This window comes from Triplophysa rosa, linkage group LG5 (genome assembly GCF_024868665.1).
Source record: "Triplophysa rosa linkage group LG5, Trosa_1v2, whole genome shotgun sequence".
Taxonomy (NCBI): Eukaryota; Metazoa; Chordata; class Actinopteri; order Cypriniformes; family Nemacheilidae; genus Triplophysa; species Triplophysa rosa.
Window position 1 is genome coordinate 18,225,035 of NC_079894.1, and position 23,492 is coordinate 18,248,526.

At 40.1% G+C, this 23,492-nt stretch overlaps 1 protein-coding gene across 4 annotated transcripts in view; it reads left to right on the forward strand.

Annotated features, from left to right (window-relative positions):
- Positions 1–948: 948 nt before the first annotated feature.
- The window catches only part of LOC130553811 (uncharacterized), a 167,802-nt gene continuing 145,258 nt past the window's right edge, over positions 949–23,492 (forward strand). Inside the window, exons 1-3 of one of the 4 annotated variants that reach the window (XM_057332971.1) lie at positions 949–1,054; positions 1,649–1,815; positions 7,368–7,492. The gene's annotated coding sequence lies outside the window, so the exon portion shown is untranslated. Of the gene's footprint in view, positions 1,055–1,648; positions 1,816–1,959; positions 2,312–2,877; positions 3,177–7,367; positions 7,493–23,492 lie in introns of those variants that run through there. The other 3 variants (XM_057332969.1, XM_057332972.1, XM_057332973.1) reach the window with 3 other exon arrangements.

Genomic DNA, 23,492 nt, shown 5'->3' on the forward strand with positions numbered 1-23,492 from the left:
TTTCATACCGATTTGGAATAAGGGTAAGTAAATTATCAGGGATATTTCCCCCCAAAATGAAAATGGTCAACATCTACCCATGCACCCTCTTGTCATTTTAAACCTGCATGACATTCTTTCTTCTGCAGAACACAAAAGAAGATATTTAGAAAAATTTTGGTACCAGAAAACCGTTGGTCCTCATTGACTTGCATTGGTTTTGTGTCCACACAATAGAAGTCAATCGGCACCAAGGTTTTTAGTTACAGACATTCTTCAAAATATCTTCTTTTGTGTTCTGCAGAAGAAAGAAAATCTCAAAAGTTTAAAATGACGAAAGGGTGAGAAAATGATGACAGAATATTCATATTGTGGTGAACTATCCCTTTAAGAGCTACTGCGGCAGACTGACCATGGCTGAGGGGATTTGACCCAATAACCCTCGGCTCTGCGGCCATAAGCAAGCTCTGGCCCTGTTTTTGAGAGCTGTATAGGGTCAAGGGACAGGTCAGTGTGGTTAAGTGTGTTGGAGATGATGAGACTTCCTCTGAGCATTCGCTAGAGTGACCGTGGCGGGGGGAAAGACTGTTGTGGAACATGTGTCTTCACTGTTCTTCTCTAACTGGTCAATATTACAACAGCGATTGCTAGAGTAACAGACCCGATAAAAGCATTATAGCTGTTGGGAAGGAAAACGGGAAGAAAATATTTCACAGAGGTCTGCACCAACGCATTTATTATTTACAACCCTCCGCTCGAACGCACATAATCCTCCTCACCCCTTGCTCGCGCACATGCACCAAACTTTTTGAATGTGTCACCCTCTCAACAACAAACCATGCCTGGATCAAACACGTCCGCACACCCACGCGCTAGCACAAATGTGGAGAGAGAGTCAGCGTGTTTGTGTTATTGTCTGGCACAGTGTGGATGATGCTCAGGACAGGACTTCAAATGGTAAATGTCAGCAAGAGATGAGAGCAAGGAGGCCTTATGGGGAAATAGCCTCAGTGTTGTCGCTGACAGCTACAGGTATAGCTGGAAAGACAACATACTCGTTGGAGATGGAGGACAGGTGATATCAGCAATTTTCTCTCTTGTTTTCTTGGCTGTTAGGTGCCTCAAATCTGTATACATATGTCTGGGTGTCATTGTTTCCTGTAGTTAAAGTAATAGTTCAGCCAGAAATAAAAATTCTGTCATCTTTGACTCACCTACAGGTCTTCTGAAACCTGTATGACGTTCTTTTTTCTGTAGAGCACAAAGAAATATTTATAGCAGAACAGCTTGTTTCCATACAATGAGAAGGTGACCACGCAACGTTTTCAAGGCATGTTTTTTACTGAATGATTATTTCAATTTGAATTTCTCACCCAAATATATTGTATGTCCTCACAAGACTTGGAGCAAAATTATGCTTTTATGGTGCTGTTTGTCCTTTTAGAGCCTTGACAACCCCTTATCACCATCCACTGTCACCGTATGGAAGAGAACAGCTCATTATCCTGCACTTCTACTTTGGTAGAAGATGCCACAGGTTTGGAATGACACACAAGAGAGTATGACAGAATGCTCATTTCTGGTGAACTCTCTCTTTAAGCAAAGTATCTCACATCATTCAAATACCTTCAATGTGTTTCTGGAATGATATGCAACACATTTTTTTCAGGGAGTGCCAGATGTAAAGGTGATACCCAGAAGCTGAAGGACGTGCTTAGGACTCAACCACTTCTAGTGCCCATCAAAGCTAAAAAATGCACTCTCTCAAACACACACGGACACAAAAGAAGTCCTATAAGCAACACCAAATAGAAAGAAAGCAGCCATTCCCTGTGGGTAAATACGTCCTTATGTGCTTTGACGCTTTGATTGGTCCTCTTCTGTTTCTATAGCGGAGGAGGGACGGTCTTTTTTTACATTGGACTCACGTAATTTCTCTCTCTTCTACTGTCTCGTCTTACAGAAAATATTTATTGGACATGGAAAAAAAACGCTACTGTTCCGACATCACCAGTCGCCATAATAATGATTGCGTAAATTGTAATGATCCCCTAAATTATAGGAATGTGTATTTTGTATAAATTACATGGAAGACAGTTGTCATGATTGTTGTGATAGGCTGCCGACTGCTGAGTGCGAGTACGTGATGAGGGATTTTAAACCAGTAGTTTTATTATGGGGGAAGAGAGTGGGAGCATGAGAGAAAGAGAGAGAGGGAGATGCGATAACAACGTTTTCCCTGTTCATATTTGACTCGGTGCTTGTCATTGAACACCGACAGACTCACTCAGCGCGGGAAAGAAAGTCCACACATTAAGATCGACATTAAAAGGTAAAAATTATTTATCTTCCTAAGATCACACTCAGACGGGCGCCTGCGGGCTGAGAAACGGGCTGAATTTACAGCGAGGTATAAAGTGCCGTTTGAAGATAGAGACTGTCTCCTTCATTTTATGGTCTCTTCATTGAGTATCGGATTGAAAAATAAAAAGCTCGGCGGATCGTGGAAAGGATTTGTTTGCAATGTGTTTATTGTAAATGAAATATAAAGTATTTATTTATTTGTTTTAGATGTAGGTAAATACGTGCCATGTAAATCAGGAAACGCGGAATCGTTTAATTTGCATTATGTGTGTTATTTTATATCAGTTTAAGCCCGCACACATTCATTTACATCTATCTAAAGTCTGCTGTGTGGTTGTTTAAAAGAATATTAAGATCAGTGCAGTCAAGTAAAAGTAGGCTACCGACTCTCCGTTGACAATGAGTAAAAAAAACTAAATGTTAAGTGGTTTATCCAGGTTCTGAATAACAAGTCAACGGCGGTGACATTGCGATATTCGTGAATATGAGTTAGTAAATACCGGAGTCACTCTTGGGAGACGCGGACCTTCTGCGTGACTGAGGAGTTGGAGCAGATGGCTCGCGCGCGTCTGTCTGTCGCTGTTCGGGGATTCGAGGGGCATCGACACCCGGGTTTTCGCAGGGCAAATATTATAGGGTCAGTGCGTCCCTAACGACCGAAGTCTGGACCGTGTCGCTTTACTGATGACACTCATTTGAATCGCTAATAATGTTTTAAGGAGCGAAGTGAGCCCGGGTGTGCGCAAGAGCGTGCGCCGGCAGGATGGATCGTACGCGCCGCTGCTCGTGCCATGTGTTTCCCCAAATATGTTAATAGCGCGAATGCCCTCATGGTAGGACAGGCGTTTCTTTTGGCTGTTTATTTGTAGCCTAATACTTATTCCTCCTCGTTGGTAGCGTGTTGCATTGCTCGTGGGTTGCTTGAGTGATGCGTGTGTGGATTTGACTGTGCTGTGCGTTGTGATTGTATCACATTTGTTCTACCTGTATTCGTGGGTGTTTGGACATATCATATGTGCAGACTGTGTCTGTTGCTTAAATGTACAGTTTTGCATCTCATGTTAATAGTGGACTGGATGACTGACAGAACATCCTCAATCAGAAGAATGCTGGATTTGACTGTTATAACTGAACCACAATGAGAAAAAAATGAACAAATATGCTTAGATGGCGTTTGATCTAAAGAAAATACTCAAAAACGGAACTATTAAAATTATTTTTTATTTGTGTTTTTAAGTGGACTAGGAGTGTGAGGCATTAAGATGGATATCCGTTATCTATTAAATCTGGAGTGTCTACATATTCCCTTTCAGAAAAGCCACATTAATTTAACATGTGCATGTAAATCATGTGAAATGTGATTTTAGAACGTTTTTGTGTGAATGCCATGAGATCACTGGATTGTACACTGATCACATGTAAAAAACACAAGTTTCACATGATAATTTACATGGGATTTACACAAAACATTCCAAAACCACATGAAATTCATGTGGCTTTTCTGCAAGGGTTATGGAAGGGTTCCGAGCCCCACCCGTCCCCAACCGCCCCAACAAAATGGTAAACTTGAGGTCCACTGTCTGTCTTGGTTTCGTCTGCTGGTGTTGAATCTCCAGTTTTCTTCTCATTCCATGTCACAAACTTATCCATTGGCAATTTTTATACGCACTACCGCCTCTCCACATCAAAGTTTTTGTTCTGCTTCAATTAACATTCCGACGTGAAATCATTCTAGTAAGCTACTATGGTTCCATGTGACATTTTCTTCGCAGTCCGATGTTGTTTTAAATTAGACTTATACCCTTTAAGGTGTCAGTGTTTTGAGTGTATGGACGATAAATAAAGGAATTAATAGAGATGGGCACGAAAATGACCAAATTTGTCACGCACCACTTGTCTCTATTCCCCACCAGTGGAATAGACTGGTGGGGAACTTTGAGAAACGCTGGCTTAACCAATGGGAATGTGGGTGGGCCTACCTGTTTGCTGACCAATAGGAGACAAGGTGAATGTATAAGAAGCATGTTTTGACATTATTTTTTTCAATTTTATTTGACGTGCTTGGAAGCACAGATTAAATTTATGCATAAGGTGTTCTATTATTGTATTAGGATAATCAGTAGATTGCGGAAAATGGAAGTTGTGTGGACTGTGGATAGATGATGCTAGTGTGACATCATGGGAATACAGTAGTTGTTGCTCAATGGTTTGTAGCGTTGAATAGAGTTGTGACACAAAGAGTTGGGGAGTGTTGAAATTGTATAGATGTGCCACCTCCAGGTCTCTAAAACCAACTTCCTGGCTTCCGCCTCATTACTTGGAACATAAGAAGAGTTTACAGGCCTTTGCCCCTTGCCACAGGCTGAGCCACGAAAAATAATAAGCAAATTCTTACAAAGGTATAAAATGCACTTGAAGAGGAACAGAAAAGAAACTTTAAAACTTAACTTTACAGGTGTCTACTGCAATAAATTTCCCCGCAAAAACAGATGCAATGTTAAGACCTAATACTATTTTCACTCTTATAACCACATTTCTATGTGTATTTTGTAAGGGCTTATGATGTTCAGTTATATTCCTTATATTTCCTTGAATTATTTTCCTACTCTATCCTTCTTTTAGTGTGTGACGACTTTGTGTTATAAAGTTTAATTACTTTGATGGATTTTGCTATATCAAAGGGGCCCAGATACCACAGGAATTTTTTGTTGTTTGTTTTTAGTGTAAGTACATGAAGAAAAACGTTGACGCACAAAATCCCTTTCAGCTCGGCTGAGCTTCATCGAGGGGAGGTTCGGTTTTACAAAATGGGCCAGGCAAGAGGCAGCTTGCAGTTTGGGTGTACAGTCCTCTGATTTTATTTAACACGACTACAGCAATCTGTGTCAGCAATAAGCTTGTAATTGTTTACACCCAAGGAGCTTCTGCATTTATCATTGGAGAAATGGAGGATGAGGAATAGCGTGAGAAAAAATGATAAAGAAGGGAACCGTGCTGAAATAGACGTTGGCTCAGTGACTTTTGTGTGACACAACGGCTTGCATTGAAAGAAAACTGCTATAACACACTGGTATTGTCAATGGCAAGACTTACAGAGCTGAACATTAGTAATTTAATTTACAATAACATTAGACGATAAGGTGGAAAAAGATGGTGCATGTAAATGTGTTTATTTCAGGGTTATTCAACTCTGGTCTTGAAGTGAAAAAGTCTTGCAGAATTTTGTGTCCGCTTGTAAATGTAAAAGTAATCCAGAAGACTAAGTTGGTTGAAATTCCTAGGACAGTGGCCCAAATAGTCCTAGTTTATCTGTTAAACTGATTTTTTGCTTCCATTTTAAAGTGTACTCCTAAATATAAAGGTTTTAAAAAGGGCTCCTTTTAGCGATGGCATATAAGAATAATGTTTGGTTCCCCAAAGAACTTTTTAGCCAAAAGCATATCTTTTTTATTATCTGTAAAACCTTTTTTTCACTACAAAGGCCCCTTTGTGCAACAGAAAGGTTCTGTGGATGTTAAAGGAAACGTTATTTTAAAAGGTATAATGCAACATTAGAACCTTGGTATGTTTCTATATTCACAGGAATGAAGTTGTTCCTCTGAAGAGCTGCCATCGACAGGAGGCAGTTGTGTAAAATAAAGTCGACAAGCTCTATCAGATGAGAGGCCCTCAGAGACCAAGTTAAAGAGAGTATTGAAGCTAATATGCGGTTGTCTTTGCCAATTTGAATGAGATTAACATTAAAATATTTGTCTTTTTATTCAGTAACAGATTGCTCAACATCTTTCTGACATGACATATAGCTTTAAGTATGGGGAACCGCATGTTTATTGTGTTTGTACATTATATACCAGCTATCGAACACATGCATCTTTTTAATTTTATATGTATTTGAATGGATACAGTCTGCTTCTGTACTTTATAAATATGACTATAACTCTCATTGGCCCTCCTCCAACCAAGAAAATCAGGCAAAATGAGCAAATGCATCTTCAATATCTCTGTGTTTAGAGAACATGCTTACAGTATTGCTTGTATTCGGGTAGAGAAAGAATCTGCTCAATATTGTGATGTAGCTAGCTACTTCAAATGGTTTGTTCTTCCCCCAAATATATTGTGTAAAGCAGTTTTGCTTTTTTGTGCCAAAGGCGGGAAGTGGTCCCTACTGATAGGTGGAATGTGAAATTGTATGCTGTCGAATTAAAAAAATGAAGAATCCCTTTAAGACCTATTTACACAGAGTGAATATTCTCCACGATTAATTCTTATGGTACTTAATCACATCTGAAATTCATCCAACGACAAAGCATGTCTTTTGATTTGTCCCATAGGACGATTTTTCTTCATTCTTGGAATTAGACTAAACGATCAATGAAATGTATATTTTCATGAGTCAGTCTCAAATCCTGGTCTCATATTATCCGAATATTATCCGAATATAGCTTAATCTTTCAGAGAGCTCAGAATGAAAATGATCATGTTGATTATTTTCTGCCATTCTAACAGTCAGACAAACATTTGATTGACAACTTTAACTTCTACACCATGATTAGTGCCAGTCTCCTTTGGTGCCGTATTGTAATCAGATTGATTTCACATTCCTTTGATACTAAAGCTGGGTGCACGCTGTAGTTTTTTTCCTGTCCTTTACAATTGTTGCTTGTCAGATTGTATGATATGACCCCGGTGAGATCTTGCATCAAAGTCAAGGCAGACTGTGCAAAATCAATGTAGGCTGTATTATATGCATCTTAGGACCTTCATAATAGTTGACATTCTTATATGACATAATTATATCACACAAACCCAAGCGAAACCTTATTTTGGCAGAAAAGAAGTTAGAATTTCTGGAGTCTGTTGGGTGAAAGAGTGAATTTGTAGACTGATTATTCTTAACTATTCTTTTCTTTTAGTGGTAATTTTGGTTAATAACAAAATGTAAAGGTTCAATATCACATACAGTAGACAAGCTATATCAACATATCTGAATGTCTCTGTCCTCTCTCTCTCTGTCTTTCACACAGACACTTGCCATCATTTGCTGTGCTCTTATTGGCTCTTCATTAGTTGGTCTTTGTCTTGCAATAACACTGCAGGACTGTGTTCCAAAAATCCCGACACCGGCAGAACGCTGTTGGTCATCACAGAGGTAATTAATTGCATTTCACACCATGCAAAAGAGACCCTTGTCTTATATTTTGGAAGTTCAATACTGTTTTGAGATTTTAGTTCATGGGGATGTGTGAACATTACATATACTGTATGTTCCATAGCTTGCTGTCTACTTGCATCAATAGTCTCTCATTAAAGGCATGGTTCATCCAAAATAAAAAATTCTGCCATCATTTGTTCACCCTCATGTCATTCCAAACCTGTATATGACTCTTTCTATGACACAAAAGAAGATATTTGAGAAATGTCTCTGTGGTTTTGTGTGCACACACTGGAGATCAATGGGGGCCAATGTTGTTTGTTACCAGCATATCTTCTTTTGTGTTCTGCAAAAGAAAGAAAGTCATACAGATGACATGAGAGTGAGTAAATGATGGAAGAATTTTCATTTTGCCGTGAACTATCCCTACTGATGTCATCAGAATGCATGTAACAGGTTAAGGATGCTTGCATAAGGCTGAAGTCTATAAGCGTGTGCGAGATTTTTATCTCGGAATATGTGTGCGGTCATGAAAGAGACTAATGTGTCTGCTGAGCCCAACCCCTGACACAGGCGTCCGACAGGAATTGTGAAATCCTATTGTAAATTTGCCTACTCTGTGATGATAATTGGTTTATTCCTGTGTTAAATTGGCCTGTTCTACAGGATGTTGAGTGGGCTTAACACGCTCTCACTGCAGACACCGTGTGTCAGTTTCCATGCTTCTCTGGGACTTAGAAGGGTATTACACGCAGAATTATTGTATGACAATGATGGACTGATAGCTGTGGAGGGCCTGAAGCACGGGAAGAGCGCACCATGGCACATGGACTGGCATCCGCTTTATCAGACAGACAGACAGATGTATTCTCCCTCACACAGTCATGCACTGCCTTTCAGCAGGAGCACAAATCACCAGTGAGACGGCTGCCTGACCGGCTATGGTGAATTTTAAATGCGAAATGTCATTTCGGTTGCCATGTTGGCTCGTATCGAAAGATGCTTGAAGTTCCTCCTGTTTATTTGCTGTCAGTTTTTCGCTGCCCTCCTACAGAAACTGATACCAGTCGCGAATGTGACCAAGTTACCACCAATTTACCCTACCTTATTGGAATGTAGAAAAAATATGTTTTTTCCAGTTACCTGTTTTCCCCAACTGTCACAGTGCGCTAGCTACAGCTTAAGAATTTCATTTCCAACATCCCTATAATAACCTCCACAACCAGCGTTCAACAGTGCTCGGAGACCCAATTATGTCACATCTGACTCGCAAACCAGACCCTTCACTGACCCTGACAATGATCTTTCCACACCACTTCTAAAGCCTTACGTCTCCCATCTCGAACACTTTCCAATTTGGAGTGGAATAAAAATGTTGTCTCGCTGTGTACCTTCATCATTATCTTCACATCAAACAAACAAAGCAGACCTCAGATTATAGCTTTGAAGATTTCATCAGATCCTCATCAGTCTCACGACTCAAGGAGACATCACACAAACTCGTGTATCTTTGAGCATGTTTAACCCTGTAACTTGCAGCTTCTGTGTCCTGATCTCAAATAGTTAACATGTAGAGACTGAAGCACATTATATGATTTACACATCAATGTACGCTACAAAATGCGTGCTGAGAAAACGGATGAGTTTGTCAACGTTTGCAGCTGCTCGCAGGGATAGAATCAGACAGTATATGTGTACTTGTATGATGTGAATTCGAGAATTTTGAGAATTGTATGAATGCTTGATTGCTGTAAAGAAAAAGGCGAAAAGTATTAAAATAACATTTCTTCCAGGATGAATTTTGATGGAAAGAAATCTCTAATGTTTGCTCGATGTGTCTTCCCTGGTTTTTAGGGACAAGTTTGGGACATGTAGGACAGCTGTGAATTTTTTAGGAGATCAAAGAGTGATAGACTATACATGCTGTCTCGCTGTGTTCCAACGTTTTACGCCGTGAGTTTAAAGTCAATGAGAAGCTATGTTCGCAACCCATTTTAGTTCTGTTTCGTGGAATATTAAATACTTTTGTGGAGTAAAACAGGATATTCAGTGAGAAGCAAATATCCGAATGTGTGATTTTTTTCAGTCAGGGAATGATTGGATCATGACGGGTGGTCTGTAAATAGTGTCCCGCAGAGATGACGGTTTTTAGGCCAACCTGAAAGTTAGCGCCGCACTGGTTCCCTCGACCGAAAGCCTATGTATTTTCCCCACAGACTTATGGAAGATCGCAAAAAGAGAGATCTGTGATTAACAAAGGTTTATGATGTTTACACGCTTTGTAACAACATTTGTTACTTTTGAAGCTGAAATACAATCGGCAGAAGTAAAAAGCTAACAAACGTCCGACAAGTTTTTAAAACTATATTAAAAACGTGTTCCCTGGTATGCAATTACTCCGTGAATGAATCCCCATCCACATTTTTAGAGATTTGTGTCCATGTTGCATATTATTTGTGAGATTTATATGTGCAAAGGATGTAGTCGCTGTTAGCAATCTTGTTAGAAAACTTGTTAGCAACTGCTGCTACAAGACACAATGTAACTTCAAAAAAATGTATGTCATAGATTAAAACAAACAAAAAAAATATTTAGAGGTTTTGTTAACCACAGATCTTATCTCAGGCAATTTACTAAAATCGCATTCAAAAAACAGAAGTGCCAAAATGCTATTGCTATTTTGCATACAAAAATACGCCATCTCTGAGGTAGTCTACTCTATGACATTAGGGGAAGAGTTAAAATTGTGTTTTTTAAAGAATTTTTACCTGGAATAGCGTGCACCAATGAATCATTCAAGATAACATATTGTATTAAGAAAGTTTATGTCATGTTAACTTACAGCAGTTGTGTTGTTCTACAAAAACGCTTTAGGGGCTGTGTTGTGTTTCTGCCGGCGTACAGTGTGTTTTTTTTTTATTGATTCCAACGGAAACGCCGCTGTTTTTTTTCACGATCAGCGTATCATAGAAACCAACGCGCCTCCGCTTGAATAAAAACGCCATTCAAACGCCCGCAACCAGAGTTTTCAGCCAGCGCCCGCCTGTTGTTTCAGTCGCGTAAAGGCGCCTCGGTGGATCTGGAGCCTTAGAGCAGTGGTTCTCAAACTTTTTCATTGTAAGGCCCCCATCATTTGCGGCCCCCCAAATAAAAACTTATAATCTTAAATGTAACATTTTTATTTAAACAAAAACATATTCAGTTATACAATGCTGAAACATCAATTCTTTTGTCTGGTGGTCTTATTTTTCTGATGTTTGATTGCATAAAATCTATGATCAATTTCTATATTTCATAAAATGCCACAAAATCTGTGGCTCCCCTTGATCCATCTCGGGGCCCCCCCAGGGGCCACGGCTCCCAGTTTGAGAACTACTGCCTTAGAGAATCAAAGATCGAAGTCAGTGATTGTTTAATAGTTTTGCAGAGGACAACAGTAAAGAAGTTTTTTTGACTGTGTTTCGTTTAATGTGGTCCTTTGTTTGTCAGGGTACAAAAGCACAACGCGTTCACACCCACACTATTGTTTAACAATGTGTTGAAGCACCGACAGCCCCATCTTCCTCAACACTTTTTTTCAATTTGACTTAGAAAATGTGCACCCTCAGATGTGTGTGAATTTATTCCTGCAGCTCTGTTTACCAGTGTGAATGATTATCCTCTTTGTTAAAGTATGACTCTGATTATGTGTGAGACTCCAGTAGAGAGCGAGAGAGATTCTAATAACCAGAACAGGAGTGTTGTGAACCTGGTTCATTGGGAGCGTAATTAATGGAGTACGGTTTAGTTGTCACGCGTGATATTTCAGCGCTGGATCTACTTGAGGAACTCTTTTGATGAATAGGCAATTAGAGAAACCCCCCTGTATGCGTGCTGCCTGACTGATCTCCCTTTAACAGCACTCCTGTTTCTCTGATAGAATGCAAAATGAATCATCAATACCTGGGTCCAGGGAATGCTGAGCTTGTGATTTTAATTGTAATAGGGTGTCGCAGACTGCTGGGACGCATGTGTGCCTTTCTGGGCCTTCGCGCTTGATTGCGCTTGCGGTGAATTTTGGAAAACTCAATCAAATCAATACACGTGTTCAATCTTTACAGCGAAAAAGATGGTTCCGTGCTAAAAAGTTTAGCGCCTGCCAAGATCTTAATCGAGTCTGTTTTCCGTTCTGATGCATTAATCCTGTCTCGCAACCTTTTTAACTGAGATTGTGCCTTATTAAAAAAGGCTCATCACTCATTTCAATTAGAAAGGCGGAGGCGATTTGTTTTTCCAAATGGCAGGATTACATTTCTTTCTTTTTGGATTTAATTGTAAAAAGCCTTATATTATCAAATGCATCATTTGTTATCCCTCCTCAAACGGAGGAACACATATTGTGTCAAGACAGGCGTCCCCCAAAAGTTCAAAGAAGGAATCTGTTTGCGTTTCTCCTTATTGTACAGGACAAAATATAGGTGTTGTTTGAAGGAAAAGGCATAGCACCGTTCGAGCCAGCCGGTCTAATGACAGATGCCGTCACACTCACGTAAAGACCAGACGTCCTGACACACAAGGTTCAGTACATTCTCTATCTGTCATGCTCTGTAATTCACTCAGTAATGCCATTTCGGTTTACACAGACATTGAAACTGATAGAATGATGGAGAGGCTGAGTGGACAATCCCATCAGGCTTTGCTGCTGTAGATATGGGGGCAGTATCAGATGTTGACAGCGTTTGTCTAATTAGAGCTGTTTTATAGTTGTGAAGGTAGAGATACAGCAATATTCTTTTATTGTGTGTGTGGGCATCTTTGCATCAATCACAGATGCGGGCAAAGAGATGCAATTTTGACTTGATTGATCCATCTTTCCTGGTAGTTTGACGTGATCTTTTTTTGGTTGCTGGATCGCATTTTTTAGGACGGGTCCTGCGGTGACCCTAATCTGAAAGAGGTCTTGAATTTTGAGTGCTTCATTGTCATTTCACAGTCGTAATGCATAGCGAGTTGAAGTTGGGTGTGAATGACTACCTACATCTGGAGAAAATGTATTGGCCTAAGTAATCACAAGATCTAGTATCATAAGCATAAGCATTGCCCTTCTTACTTCATAGCTATCTTGTTCTGGGCTATTTATGCAACCAGAACACGGTTAATATGAGAATCAGAAAACACCAGAGTTTATGTACACGGCTGCATGTGAGCCTGTCCAAATCACTCGAGGGTGGAATTTGCTCAGAAGTAATACATCACTGTTTCCGTATCATTTCCATCGGCTGTAATGCCACACATCGCCCATTGGAATTCTTTTTCCACTTGGGATCGGAAAACTCTTATTGATCTCACCAGCGCAATAAAGGCCACTAACTGCAGTGCGATACACACATATTGCCACAAGCCATATGTCGAAAGGACAATTTAAATATCTCTCTGGAGCCCCGTGCTCCACGCTGGTTGAATAAACAGGCTTTGTATAAGATGCTGTTCTAATATTGACTCCTGCTACGGATATTTATGGGATTTATGATAAACATAAAAAAATGTATATAGTGGGCGCTTTTTGTGCACAACCTTGTACAAATAAGTTACGCTGCAGAAATAAGGGGTTCACTCATTTGAACGAAGTCTTAAACCTGATTTGTTTCAATCTTCCAATGGAGCTGGGTTAGTTTAGCTCTCTGTGCAGCATCCAGAAATTTGTCCTGAAATAGAGAAGTAGACCTGTTCTCCTGTCCAGTCAGACGTGAAATCACTAGACTCCTCTTTCCAACCCCTCCTCCCCGCCAGTGACCAAGGTCCTAGTCAAAGCTCATGTTCCTTTCACATGACATGAAGTTTCACCTCTGCATGGTAATTTTACAGTACACACGCATGAAGATCTGTGTGCAGATGTCACGGGACGTGATTGGTGGGTGTGTGGCTATGACAAATCTGGGTGGGGTCTGTCATTTGCCGGCTGGCCCATCTCCAGTTTATGCTGTTAAAAGCATGAGTGATACCAGGCCATGACTGTCTTTACCTGAAAAGAGTGTGAATCAGAGCATGGGGAAGAGAGATGGAAAGGAGAAAGCAATGTTTCTAGTTTCTGCTCGAAAAATGGTTGGGATTTAGTGAAGAGGCAGACGGCTATGACAGCAGTTTTTTGCACACTACTGCACACAATATTTTAGTATAAAAACGCCGGGTTTGCTAACCCCATGAAATGAAGTTGTTTGCTTTCATACAGCACTGCTTCATGCATATTTAGGTAAGTAATTGTCCACTTCAAATGATTTCATTTTTAAGTGATTGTCTTCAATATTTTGCTTTGTTTACAAACATTGGTCTGGCATAGCTAATTATTATTGGCAAAAATATAATTGCGTTGTTAGGGGTGTAAGTGTCAGGAATGAGTGGAAGAACCCAAGCGCAGGCAGACGTGAAGGGGTTAAACACAAGACTTTAATACACGAAACGAGAAAACAAAACCCACAATGGGGACAACCAGAACTATAACTAAAATAAAAACTGAAACAAAACACTTCCCACGGGGGGGGGGGCAAAAACAAACTAACAAAACAAGGCACGACACAACGTCTTACAAAAAAAACACGGCAGGGTGACTAAGACTAAAACACAACACTCACATTACACGGACAAAGCAATTGAACAGGCACACGGGCAACAACACGAGAATTAGAACCAGGAACAGGGTACATCCAACGCTCACAACCACAGAACACGCACAACAAACGTAATACACGAGCACAGGACAAAGGAACATGAGGGTATAAATAGGGAAGACAAACGAGGGATAACGAGCAAGGACAGGTGTGGAACATAAGACACAAGAGGGAGACAATACAGGAAACGAGAGGGGCGGGACCAATGACAAGACCTGAGAAAACACATGAGATGTCAAAAAACAAACATCTCATGGCTTTCTCACATATAACCTAAGGCTTTGCCATGACTCTGCTACAGGACCAAGAAAAACATGACTAAGGAAGCAGAGCCATGACAGTAAGGACGTGTTTTATGATATGACGTTGTTTAATCCTATTGGTTGAGCTGCCAACATGTGACCTGCCTCAACATATATAATGTTTTAAAGTTTTATGTTAAATATTGGGTATTTATAGTGCTTTAAGACGCTCTCTTTAGTAATTTGCTTGCTTAATTCTTATCGTAATTCAAATTTTGTGTTAAAATTCAGATTTATGTTTTAGTGGCAAATCTATTCACATTTTATTAAAGGGACAGTTCACCCCAAAATGAAAATTCTGTCATCATTTACTCACCCTCTTGTCGCTTCAAACCTGCATGACTTTCTGTCTTCTGCAAAACACAAAAGAAGATATTTTGAAAAATGTTGGTATCCAATCCCATTGACTTTCATTGGTTTTGTGTCCATACATTAGCAGTGATTGGGTACCGCCATTGTTCGGTTACCAACTTTCTTCAAATTATCTTTTGTATTTTGCAGCAGAAAAAAGTCATGCAGGTTTGAAATGACAATCTGTCACCCAATACTGTCAATCCTGTAACAAAATAACAAATGTTTTTAAAACATGTTAATGTGATTATCAGTTAATTTTTTTACAGTTTGTTAAAAATATTGTGATACAATTCCAAATGTATAGCTAGTATCACGCATCGTATCGTGAGCTGAGCGTATGGTTACTCCCCTTGTGTCTATTGATCTTGGCTGCGGAGTTGTTACCGTTACGTGAGATGCAGATAAGCACACTTTCAGTGGAGGAACAATGCTGTAAAGTCCCCAAAAATATGCAAGATTTTAGTAGTCTGCTGCATCCCCCAAGATATAGTACTCCAAACCCACCTGCAAGTGCCATGCAAATTGCTAAAGGCTTTGCATAATTCCTTAGTGAATCGGGTGCTAAAACAACGCAGAAGGTACGTGCAAATAACCCTGGTGCCATCAGTGGGAACACTCCATTCTTAGGGAATTTCACCCCTGAGAATGTTTTGTCTGCTTATGCATATAAAATGCCTTTTTTATTCATTTCAGGCTGATTCTAGTGTGGTTTCATGTATGTGTTCTGATGATACGGACATACTGTACAAGCCTAGGGATTGTATTGAGGTCAGAAGGGAATGTCTGATATCTGCCTGCGAGCTCATTCACAGCTATTATTAACCATCAGGACATTGATCAACACTAACAGCTCCTCTTATCTTATTCTTGTGTAGACGCTGGCATTTTTTCTGTTTTTTTCTGCTTTTTTTGGTATCAATTCTGCTCTCCATCTTATTTCATAACTGCTCTCTGGACGAATGTTAAACTCTCATTATCTGCACGGAGTTTGAATAGTCGTAAGTCTAACTTTTCTATGTAACGTTCTTTTCAATAGTTCAACAGCACTACCCACAGTAATTACATAAGACCATTTCTCACGATCTTTTTCTTCAGTTGTCAGCATGGTGCTCTCGGTAACCTTTGATCTGCTGCTTACACCGCGTCTGTCATTTCATCACAGCATTATCGAGTGGTTTATTTTCGTTTGCGTGACGCTCCGCACAAAAACTCGCTCAGGGCCTGTGCTGCCAACACGCCTCAAGAAGGAAAGAAAAGTGAAATAAAAGCTAATTTCTGTGCGATTCATCATGCGAAGATTGCCCTGCATTTATTGATAATTGCTTTTTTCCGTTTAAAGGGATGGCGTAAAAACGTCAATCGCGTAAACTCGGAGAAACACAGCTGTCGCTGCAATTAACTTCTCGCTTTCCCTGATGAAAGGATTAATCCACTGGCAAATCTCTCGGGTCTTTACACACATCTATTCATTCCTCTGTCGGATGAATAGCCAACACCGTGCAGTGAAAAATAAGACTATGTGTAACTCGTGCCAAAAGCTGCATTCAGCCTCTCGGTTTGATGCCGCTTCAACTTTGCCCCCTCAGCTTTTTGCCTATTGACTTTAAACCATCGGTGCTATGTCACTGCTTCCTGTAGATGCGTCTCTGCTAATCTTCCTCCTTAGTGTACTGCTGCATGCCCGCACTCCATCTCCGAGCTTCCTTCTGCGTGACAGCGGGATGTCTTCCTGCCCAACCTTCAACAAACATACGCAGACGCGCAAACACCAGCACACGTACGCCTTATTTCGGCACCGCGGCTAATGGAGTGTACGCCGCGAGCAGTCTAAAGTTCACGTCGTCGGCCTCGCACTTGATCAATCGTGAATGTCACTCGTCTGAATGAAAGAGGCCTTGGCCAATCGATCACCTCATTGATCTAGTTTTCTTTTCATCACATCATCAACACGCACACATGCACGCACACAGGTTAACTCGATAAATCAGACACTTGGCAAATGTCGATCAGTCATAGTTTTTTAGTTAACCCATTGATCAAAGCTCAAGACTTTATGGCTCTCATTTCTGCAACGCTGTTCAGTCTGTATCGGGCAGCATTGACTCGGGTTCAATACTCTGCTACCTGAGTGATTTGTTAGAAGTATAACTCCAGAGTACTTGGAGTACTTGAAGGCGAGGGTTGAGTTAAGCTTTTTGGAATGTGACAGTTTTTCAGTGACAATTTGTCAAATGATTTCATATTCTGAATGGAACTCAATATCGTCAGGTTTTTACAGGTCTTTGTTTTAAAGTAATTTTGTTTGTATTAATAGAATACTTGAACCCCTTGGGATGAGTGTAAAACATTTTCAGAACTGGTAGATTTGTATCATTTCACTGAATACTGCCCTCTCTACATTTTCTGCCACTCGCAAACACAACAGCTCGCTTTACATGACCAAACACTATTCGTCTGCTGAAGCTGCTCATTTCAACAAAACGATTCCTAAATGGGGTAAACTAAAGAAGGTTTTCGTCGGTACCGAGCTGGACATAAGGTATTTAAAGGGAGTTGATCGCCATATTCCGTCCCAATCGGGCAAACGGCACGCCAGAGTTATTATGCTATAACTGTTTTCTCTGGTAGTGTAAACGTCAACGTCACTTCGCACGAAATGGCTGTATTTTGTTCTGCGAAGTGAAACCAATCATCTTGGGTGAAACAATTATTTCAGTTGTTTCATCCAGTCGCTTATCAACTCGATTTTCAATGTCATCACTGATAACCAGGGGCGGATTTAGTGATTTGGGGGCCCTAGGCAAATCCAAGTATGGGGGCCCCAACTATGCACCATTTTACATTACTGCAACCCTTATTTTTCTTCCTCCTCAAAGCGCAAAACTTTTCACCCCCAGTCAAAGTGACAGGGGAAAACTAAGCTTAATAAACACAGATACTGACTAATTAAAAATATATAATAATGAATTCCCAAATGAAAAACATGGGATAAGTGTCTTAACAAAACACTTATAATAAAGTTCTAAAAAAATGAAATGAAAACTAATAAGTTATATAAAGCATTAAATTTATTCAATCAAACAGAAAAGTTGAAATTTTTAATATAAGCCTCTTTTATAAGACTTTTTAGCCCATAAGTAACCAGTCTAACTAAATGAGCAAAGCTCATTCACACCCTACGTTCTCTTGTAGTTCACTGAGCTTTGAACGATTCACTGATCTCTTACATTCTGTGTAAACGAATTGGTTCAAAGGAGTCATTTGTTTGCGAGTCGTTCTGATCGCAATGTGCGTTCATACTGGTGAACTCGCTGTGTACAGAATAACGCTGATTCAACGAGCCAACTTCACAGCTAAAAACATTAGAATGATGTACAGCAAGTTAATTTAGGAAATCTTTTCAAGAAATTCAAGAAAATGTAAATTGAACGTAAAACTCCTGAACAGCCGTGAAACACCGCTAATACAGCTCCTAATATAGCTCTTTTACTGAACTCTTCAGCCTCTCACTGCTGGTAACGAAACAGCGCCTCCATTGTTTCGTAACTGCAGTTACAAATGACAATCTGTTTAATAATGCACGCAGTGTTTTTTGTGAAGACACTCAACATATTTTTGACAAGAGCCGAAGGCGGCACGAAATTTGATTGAGGGGGCCGCCTCCAATTTCTTTATGCAGGAAAAACCCTGATCTGGGATTACTATATACAAAGTGCGCACTTTCCAAAACTATTTCTCGACTATTTTTGAAGTACAATATCCAAAAACCACTAGACCAGCGATATACGTATGTTTGTTCATTTAAGTACCTACAACATCTCAAATGTTTCCAACCATTTGCAAATCGTGAGAGAATTGTCATTTTAACCAGTGACACAGGGCCGTGTCTGGCAGTCGCCTGTCAATGGCATCATATTCGCGTTATCAAAGACACTGGATGGAAAGCCTGCAATTTAAGTCAAAATATCGCCGCATGCAGGAGGGCAGATTAGAGGCTGTTATATGATTGGCTGAGGTGCCTCACATGGATAGTGTAAGCTGCTACGCTTTCTCTAGACCTTGCATCTCCCTATTAACACAGTCTCTCTGGCGTTACCCTCAGTTTGCGCTTTTACTCCGTAGAAACCATGACAACACGATCTTGCGAACAAATGTGAAAGTATTAGTTCGTAGCGTCCATCAAGCAACTATCTTGTTCTGCACAATCGTTATGGAGCACAATTATTCTTTTCTGTTTGCAGCTGGTTCTGTCAACAAAGACATTTTTACTAGACAGAGATGCTGATCTTGCATGTGTTTCACTAGACAGGTGAGCAACTGTTTAGATTCCTTTACCGACAGAAAACGTACAATTATTATATCGCTAACAAGGTTAATATTATAGTTTGAAGGTCTTTTTTAATTTATCACAAGTGCACTGAAAGAAGGTTTTCAAGCAGTACTTCATCCAATTAATAATTTCTTTCAGTTCAGTTAAAAATTATTAGTTTGATTTTTGAAGTTATCTTTTTTTAGTTTAAAACATTGTTAAATATAAATATTTTTAATTAACAGTTCAACTAAGAAATTTTAGTTTTGACGAATGTACAATTTCTAGGTTACAAACTCAGGGCAGCGCATGCGCATTAAACACCTCGTCCAGTCACCACCAGACCGCGCTCAAGTTAAGATAGATACACCAGTCACTCGTGAATACGTTTTTGAAGGTAAGTTAACTACTTACGAAATCAGTTAATAATGAATATGAATTCGTTTTAACGTTGTCCGTTAATGTAAACGTTTTGTACGTAAGTGTCACTAACGATGAAAATGTGTGGGGGATGTCATGGCGGACAATTTCCCGCTCCCGTTCATTACTCAACCTTGGTGAGGCAAAACAGAGTAATAATTTGATGTTCATGGCACTCTTTTATTACCGTATTATTTGGAATTAACGTTATCTGTTGTAATTTCAACTTCAGATAGTTAACGTTATTGCTGAAACGAAGTGTTTTGTTCAGTGCACGCGCTCTCTGACTGAAACTCGCAAATTCTCCCATCATAAACCCACAGGATTAGTATTAACGTTAACGTTTTGAGGGCGTTTGTGAAGATGTTGTGTTGAGAAAGTGTGTGTGACACCGTGTCTACACCGAATCTTGTGTGTGAGAGAGATTCTTGATTTTTTTTCTCCTTTCTAAATTCTTTTCCTGGTGTCTAGGAAGAGGCTGAACAAATTCTTCAGCAGGAAACCATGGCAATATTCGTCGTCAGAGATGCACAAGCAGTATCCAAAGACATTAGCATCATACTTGAGGGACAGTAAAGGATGTTGTTTTCTAAGGTCAATGTTTGCCAGCTCTTAGAAGTTAAAAATCTGATACTTGAGTACTGAAATTGTGGATGTATGGAAGTAATGTATAAGTTAATAAATATTGATGTAATGAAAATTATTGGTGTCTTTTTTATTAGATTTTGGATAGGATTAAATATTAATGTTCCTTAATGCAATCATGTTTTATTAAATCCACATCTTTTTGTTTAAAACAAATAATTTCTATTAACTTGTATTTTTTAATGATATTATTTAGATCTATATATATTTGATTGGATAAAGCAAATAATTTCTAATACATATTTCTTAAATAAGAATTTTTGTTTTGATTAAATCTATATCTTTTTGTTTGCATCAAAAATAGAATTTAAATTAATTGACTTACTTCAACAAGAAATATATAATTTGTGATAAGTTGTATTAAATAGTTTTGATAGACATAGAATATACTATTTAGAGCAAGTTATTTATTTTTCATTGGATCAACTTATAAAATATAGATGTGAATCCTTACCCTAAATGTTTTAAGTTGTTTCAATGAAAACCTTCAGTGTGTCATGTATATTTACTGAACAAGTAGTAACCGTTTTTAGATCATCTGACTACTTTAAAGGAGCTTTAGAACTTTAAATGAATGAATTGAATTCATATACATTCAGAATGATGCATAAAGAATGCACTACACGTTGCTTGCTTGCTTAAGAGCACGATGCACGCAAGCCTACACGTCATAACACAAAGATCTATGCTTCTAACCACAGCTCCAGACCCGTAATTTCAAAAACTTGCTATGCTGCTTGCGATTTAGCATTGGAATGATGGTATCATAAAACACCTAAATCATTGTACCATGCCGGAAAGACGGAACTTGCAACCATAGTTGGCTAGCGATGCTTTTGGGTAATGTACCCCTGATAGGCAAAGCAGGACAATCTCTCTATTTCTGGAAATTATCTTTAGCCTATCCTCTGTTCTCTCTGCGTCGCCACTGCCGTGCCGAAAGTATGAGACGTCACTTGCCAGCACGGGCACACGTTCTCGGCGTTCATTCAGTGAGCGGCAGCGAGCAGAACATAGGCTTACCGGAGAATAGTAAACATAAACGGTGCTTCCAAGAGTAACTGCCTGTTAACTACAACCTGTCCATACCACGTATTCAGCGCAAATAAGTTTTCTACATAGTGTGCCATTCCCACTCACGTCTCGCTCAAAACAACCCACGCAGTCGTTACACCTAAATGACAGAAACGATGGAATGTATCAGTATTTCCGACAATGCTTTAAGCGCAAGAACTCTTTCGTCTCTCGTCCCATACGCAGTCGCATCTCAGACATATGACCACAGACACAAACTACAACACCGTGGACGTGAATCTCTTTTGGCACATATAGAGGCGCGCAGCAATTCGAAGACATTGCAGGGGCCTTATCTGCATTTCCCACTGCCGCAGCAGTGTCTCCCCAGCAGGGGCCTTTATCTGGGGGAGGGGCCTCAGCCGCGACTCTACTCCAAACGAAGGCCAGCAACTCACCGGCCTCAAGCTCTGCTATATTTTGGGGGCCAATAACGCGCAGCCTTGGCTGCTGTCCCGCGCTAGTTGCATATTTTGAGGGAAGCACTCTGGGCTCGGGCAAACGCCGAGATCGGAGCCCTCGCCCCGGACAAGGGGGAGTGCACCGGGGTCGGGAGAGAATGCCGACCCCGGAGCCCTCTCCCCGGACAGCACGCCAAATACGCATACAATATTCTCTGCTTAATTAAACTGCCGCCTATTTAATTATTTGCTAAGGCGAACTCGTGAAATTATGTTTTATTAACAAAGTTCGGGAGGAGCACGTGCAAACAATTACGCAGCTGTAAGCCATTAGCCATTACGTCTCCCATCCTATCAAATCAAGAACAAAATCTATAAATAGTTAAATCGCCTTACCTCCTTCATTCTAAAGTTTTGCAATATCCCTCCTCCACCCTGACTCCTCACTATTAAACCCTCTCCTTACCCGGGGGAGGGAAGCGCTCTGGGCTCGAGCAAACACCAAGATCGGAGCCCTCGCCCCGGACAAGGGCGAGTGCTCCGGGGTTGGGAGAGAATGCCGACCCGGAGCCCTCTCCCCGGACAGCACGCCAAATACGCACACAATATTCTCTGCTTATTAAACTGCCGCCTATTTAATTATTTGCTAAGGCGAACTCATGAAATTAGCTGTGGATCAGGACAAATGCAGAATTTGACATAAATTACATTAATTTTCCACTCCTGGTTATCACGATCACCTTTGCTCTAATAAGACCCAATTGCCTGCCACAGCTGGTGTTGGTAGATTTGCATTTCTCTGAAGCGTCTCGAACTAAACTCGCAGATCATTAGAGATGCTCATATCCTGAACTGAAAGCGGCTCGTCTGATAAACAGGAAGTGTGGTTGCTCATTGTGTGATGTCATGGTAATTTCATTTATAACAGGTGGTGACAGTACTTAACACCCAGTGCTTCTTGAATCATCTTTAATGCACCACTTTGACAGAAACAGAGAGCAGACATCTTATCTTTTTTGTGACTGAGCGTGTTAGGCAGCCAACTCATCCACTGGGCATCTAGCCATTTACGGGGTCGTTGTCGTTCCAAAAAGAATGGGAGACTATTTCTGGAGCTTTAAGGATGCTTTCTATTTGGAGCACATCCCTGACGGCAAAATTCTGGGTTGATACCGTTTAGCTTCTGGCCCGAAAATGCTGATCCAAGCTTGATTTCAACTAGAATCTTTCCCTAAGGAACAGAGTAATCTTGCATTTGAGGAATTTCTCAAAGTAGCAGTCGGGTACCCTTTTGGGACCTCAAGAAATGCACCTGGAGGCAACCCAGAGCCATGGAGACGTTCTCAGTTCAGCTGTCACCTTCGGCACGTCTGACTCGAGCGGCGTTCAGATTGTGACAGAGCTTTGAGAAGGCCTTTTTAGTTAAAGACTAAAATACAATAAATACATTTTCCTCACTATAGTTAATATTGTTAAAAGGATAGTTCACCCAAAAATGAAAATTCTGTCATCATTTACTCACTCTCATATCATTTCAACCCTGTATGACTTTCTTTCTTCCACAGAACACACAAGAAGATATTTTGAAGAATTTTGTTAACCGAACAATGGCGGTACCCATTCACATTCTATTGTTTGGACACAAAACCAATGCAATTCAATGGGTACCACCGTTGTTTGGCTGCCAATATTTACCAACGTTGTTTGGTTATCAACATTCTGCAGAAGAAAGAAAACCATAATGCAATACTTACGTGTGTTGCCTAGAGAGCGAATGCATGAGCTTTGCGTTGCTAGCACAGTTGAGTTACAGAAACACAAAAGATTTCACATTCACCAGAAAGAGGT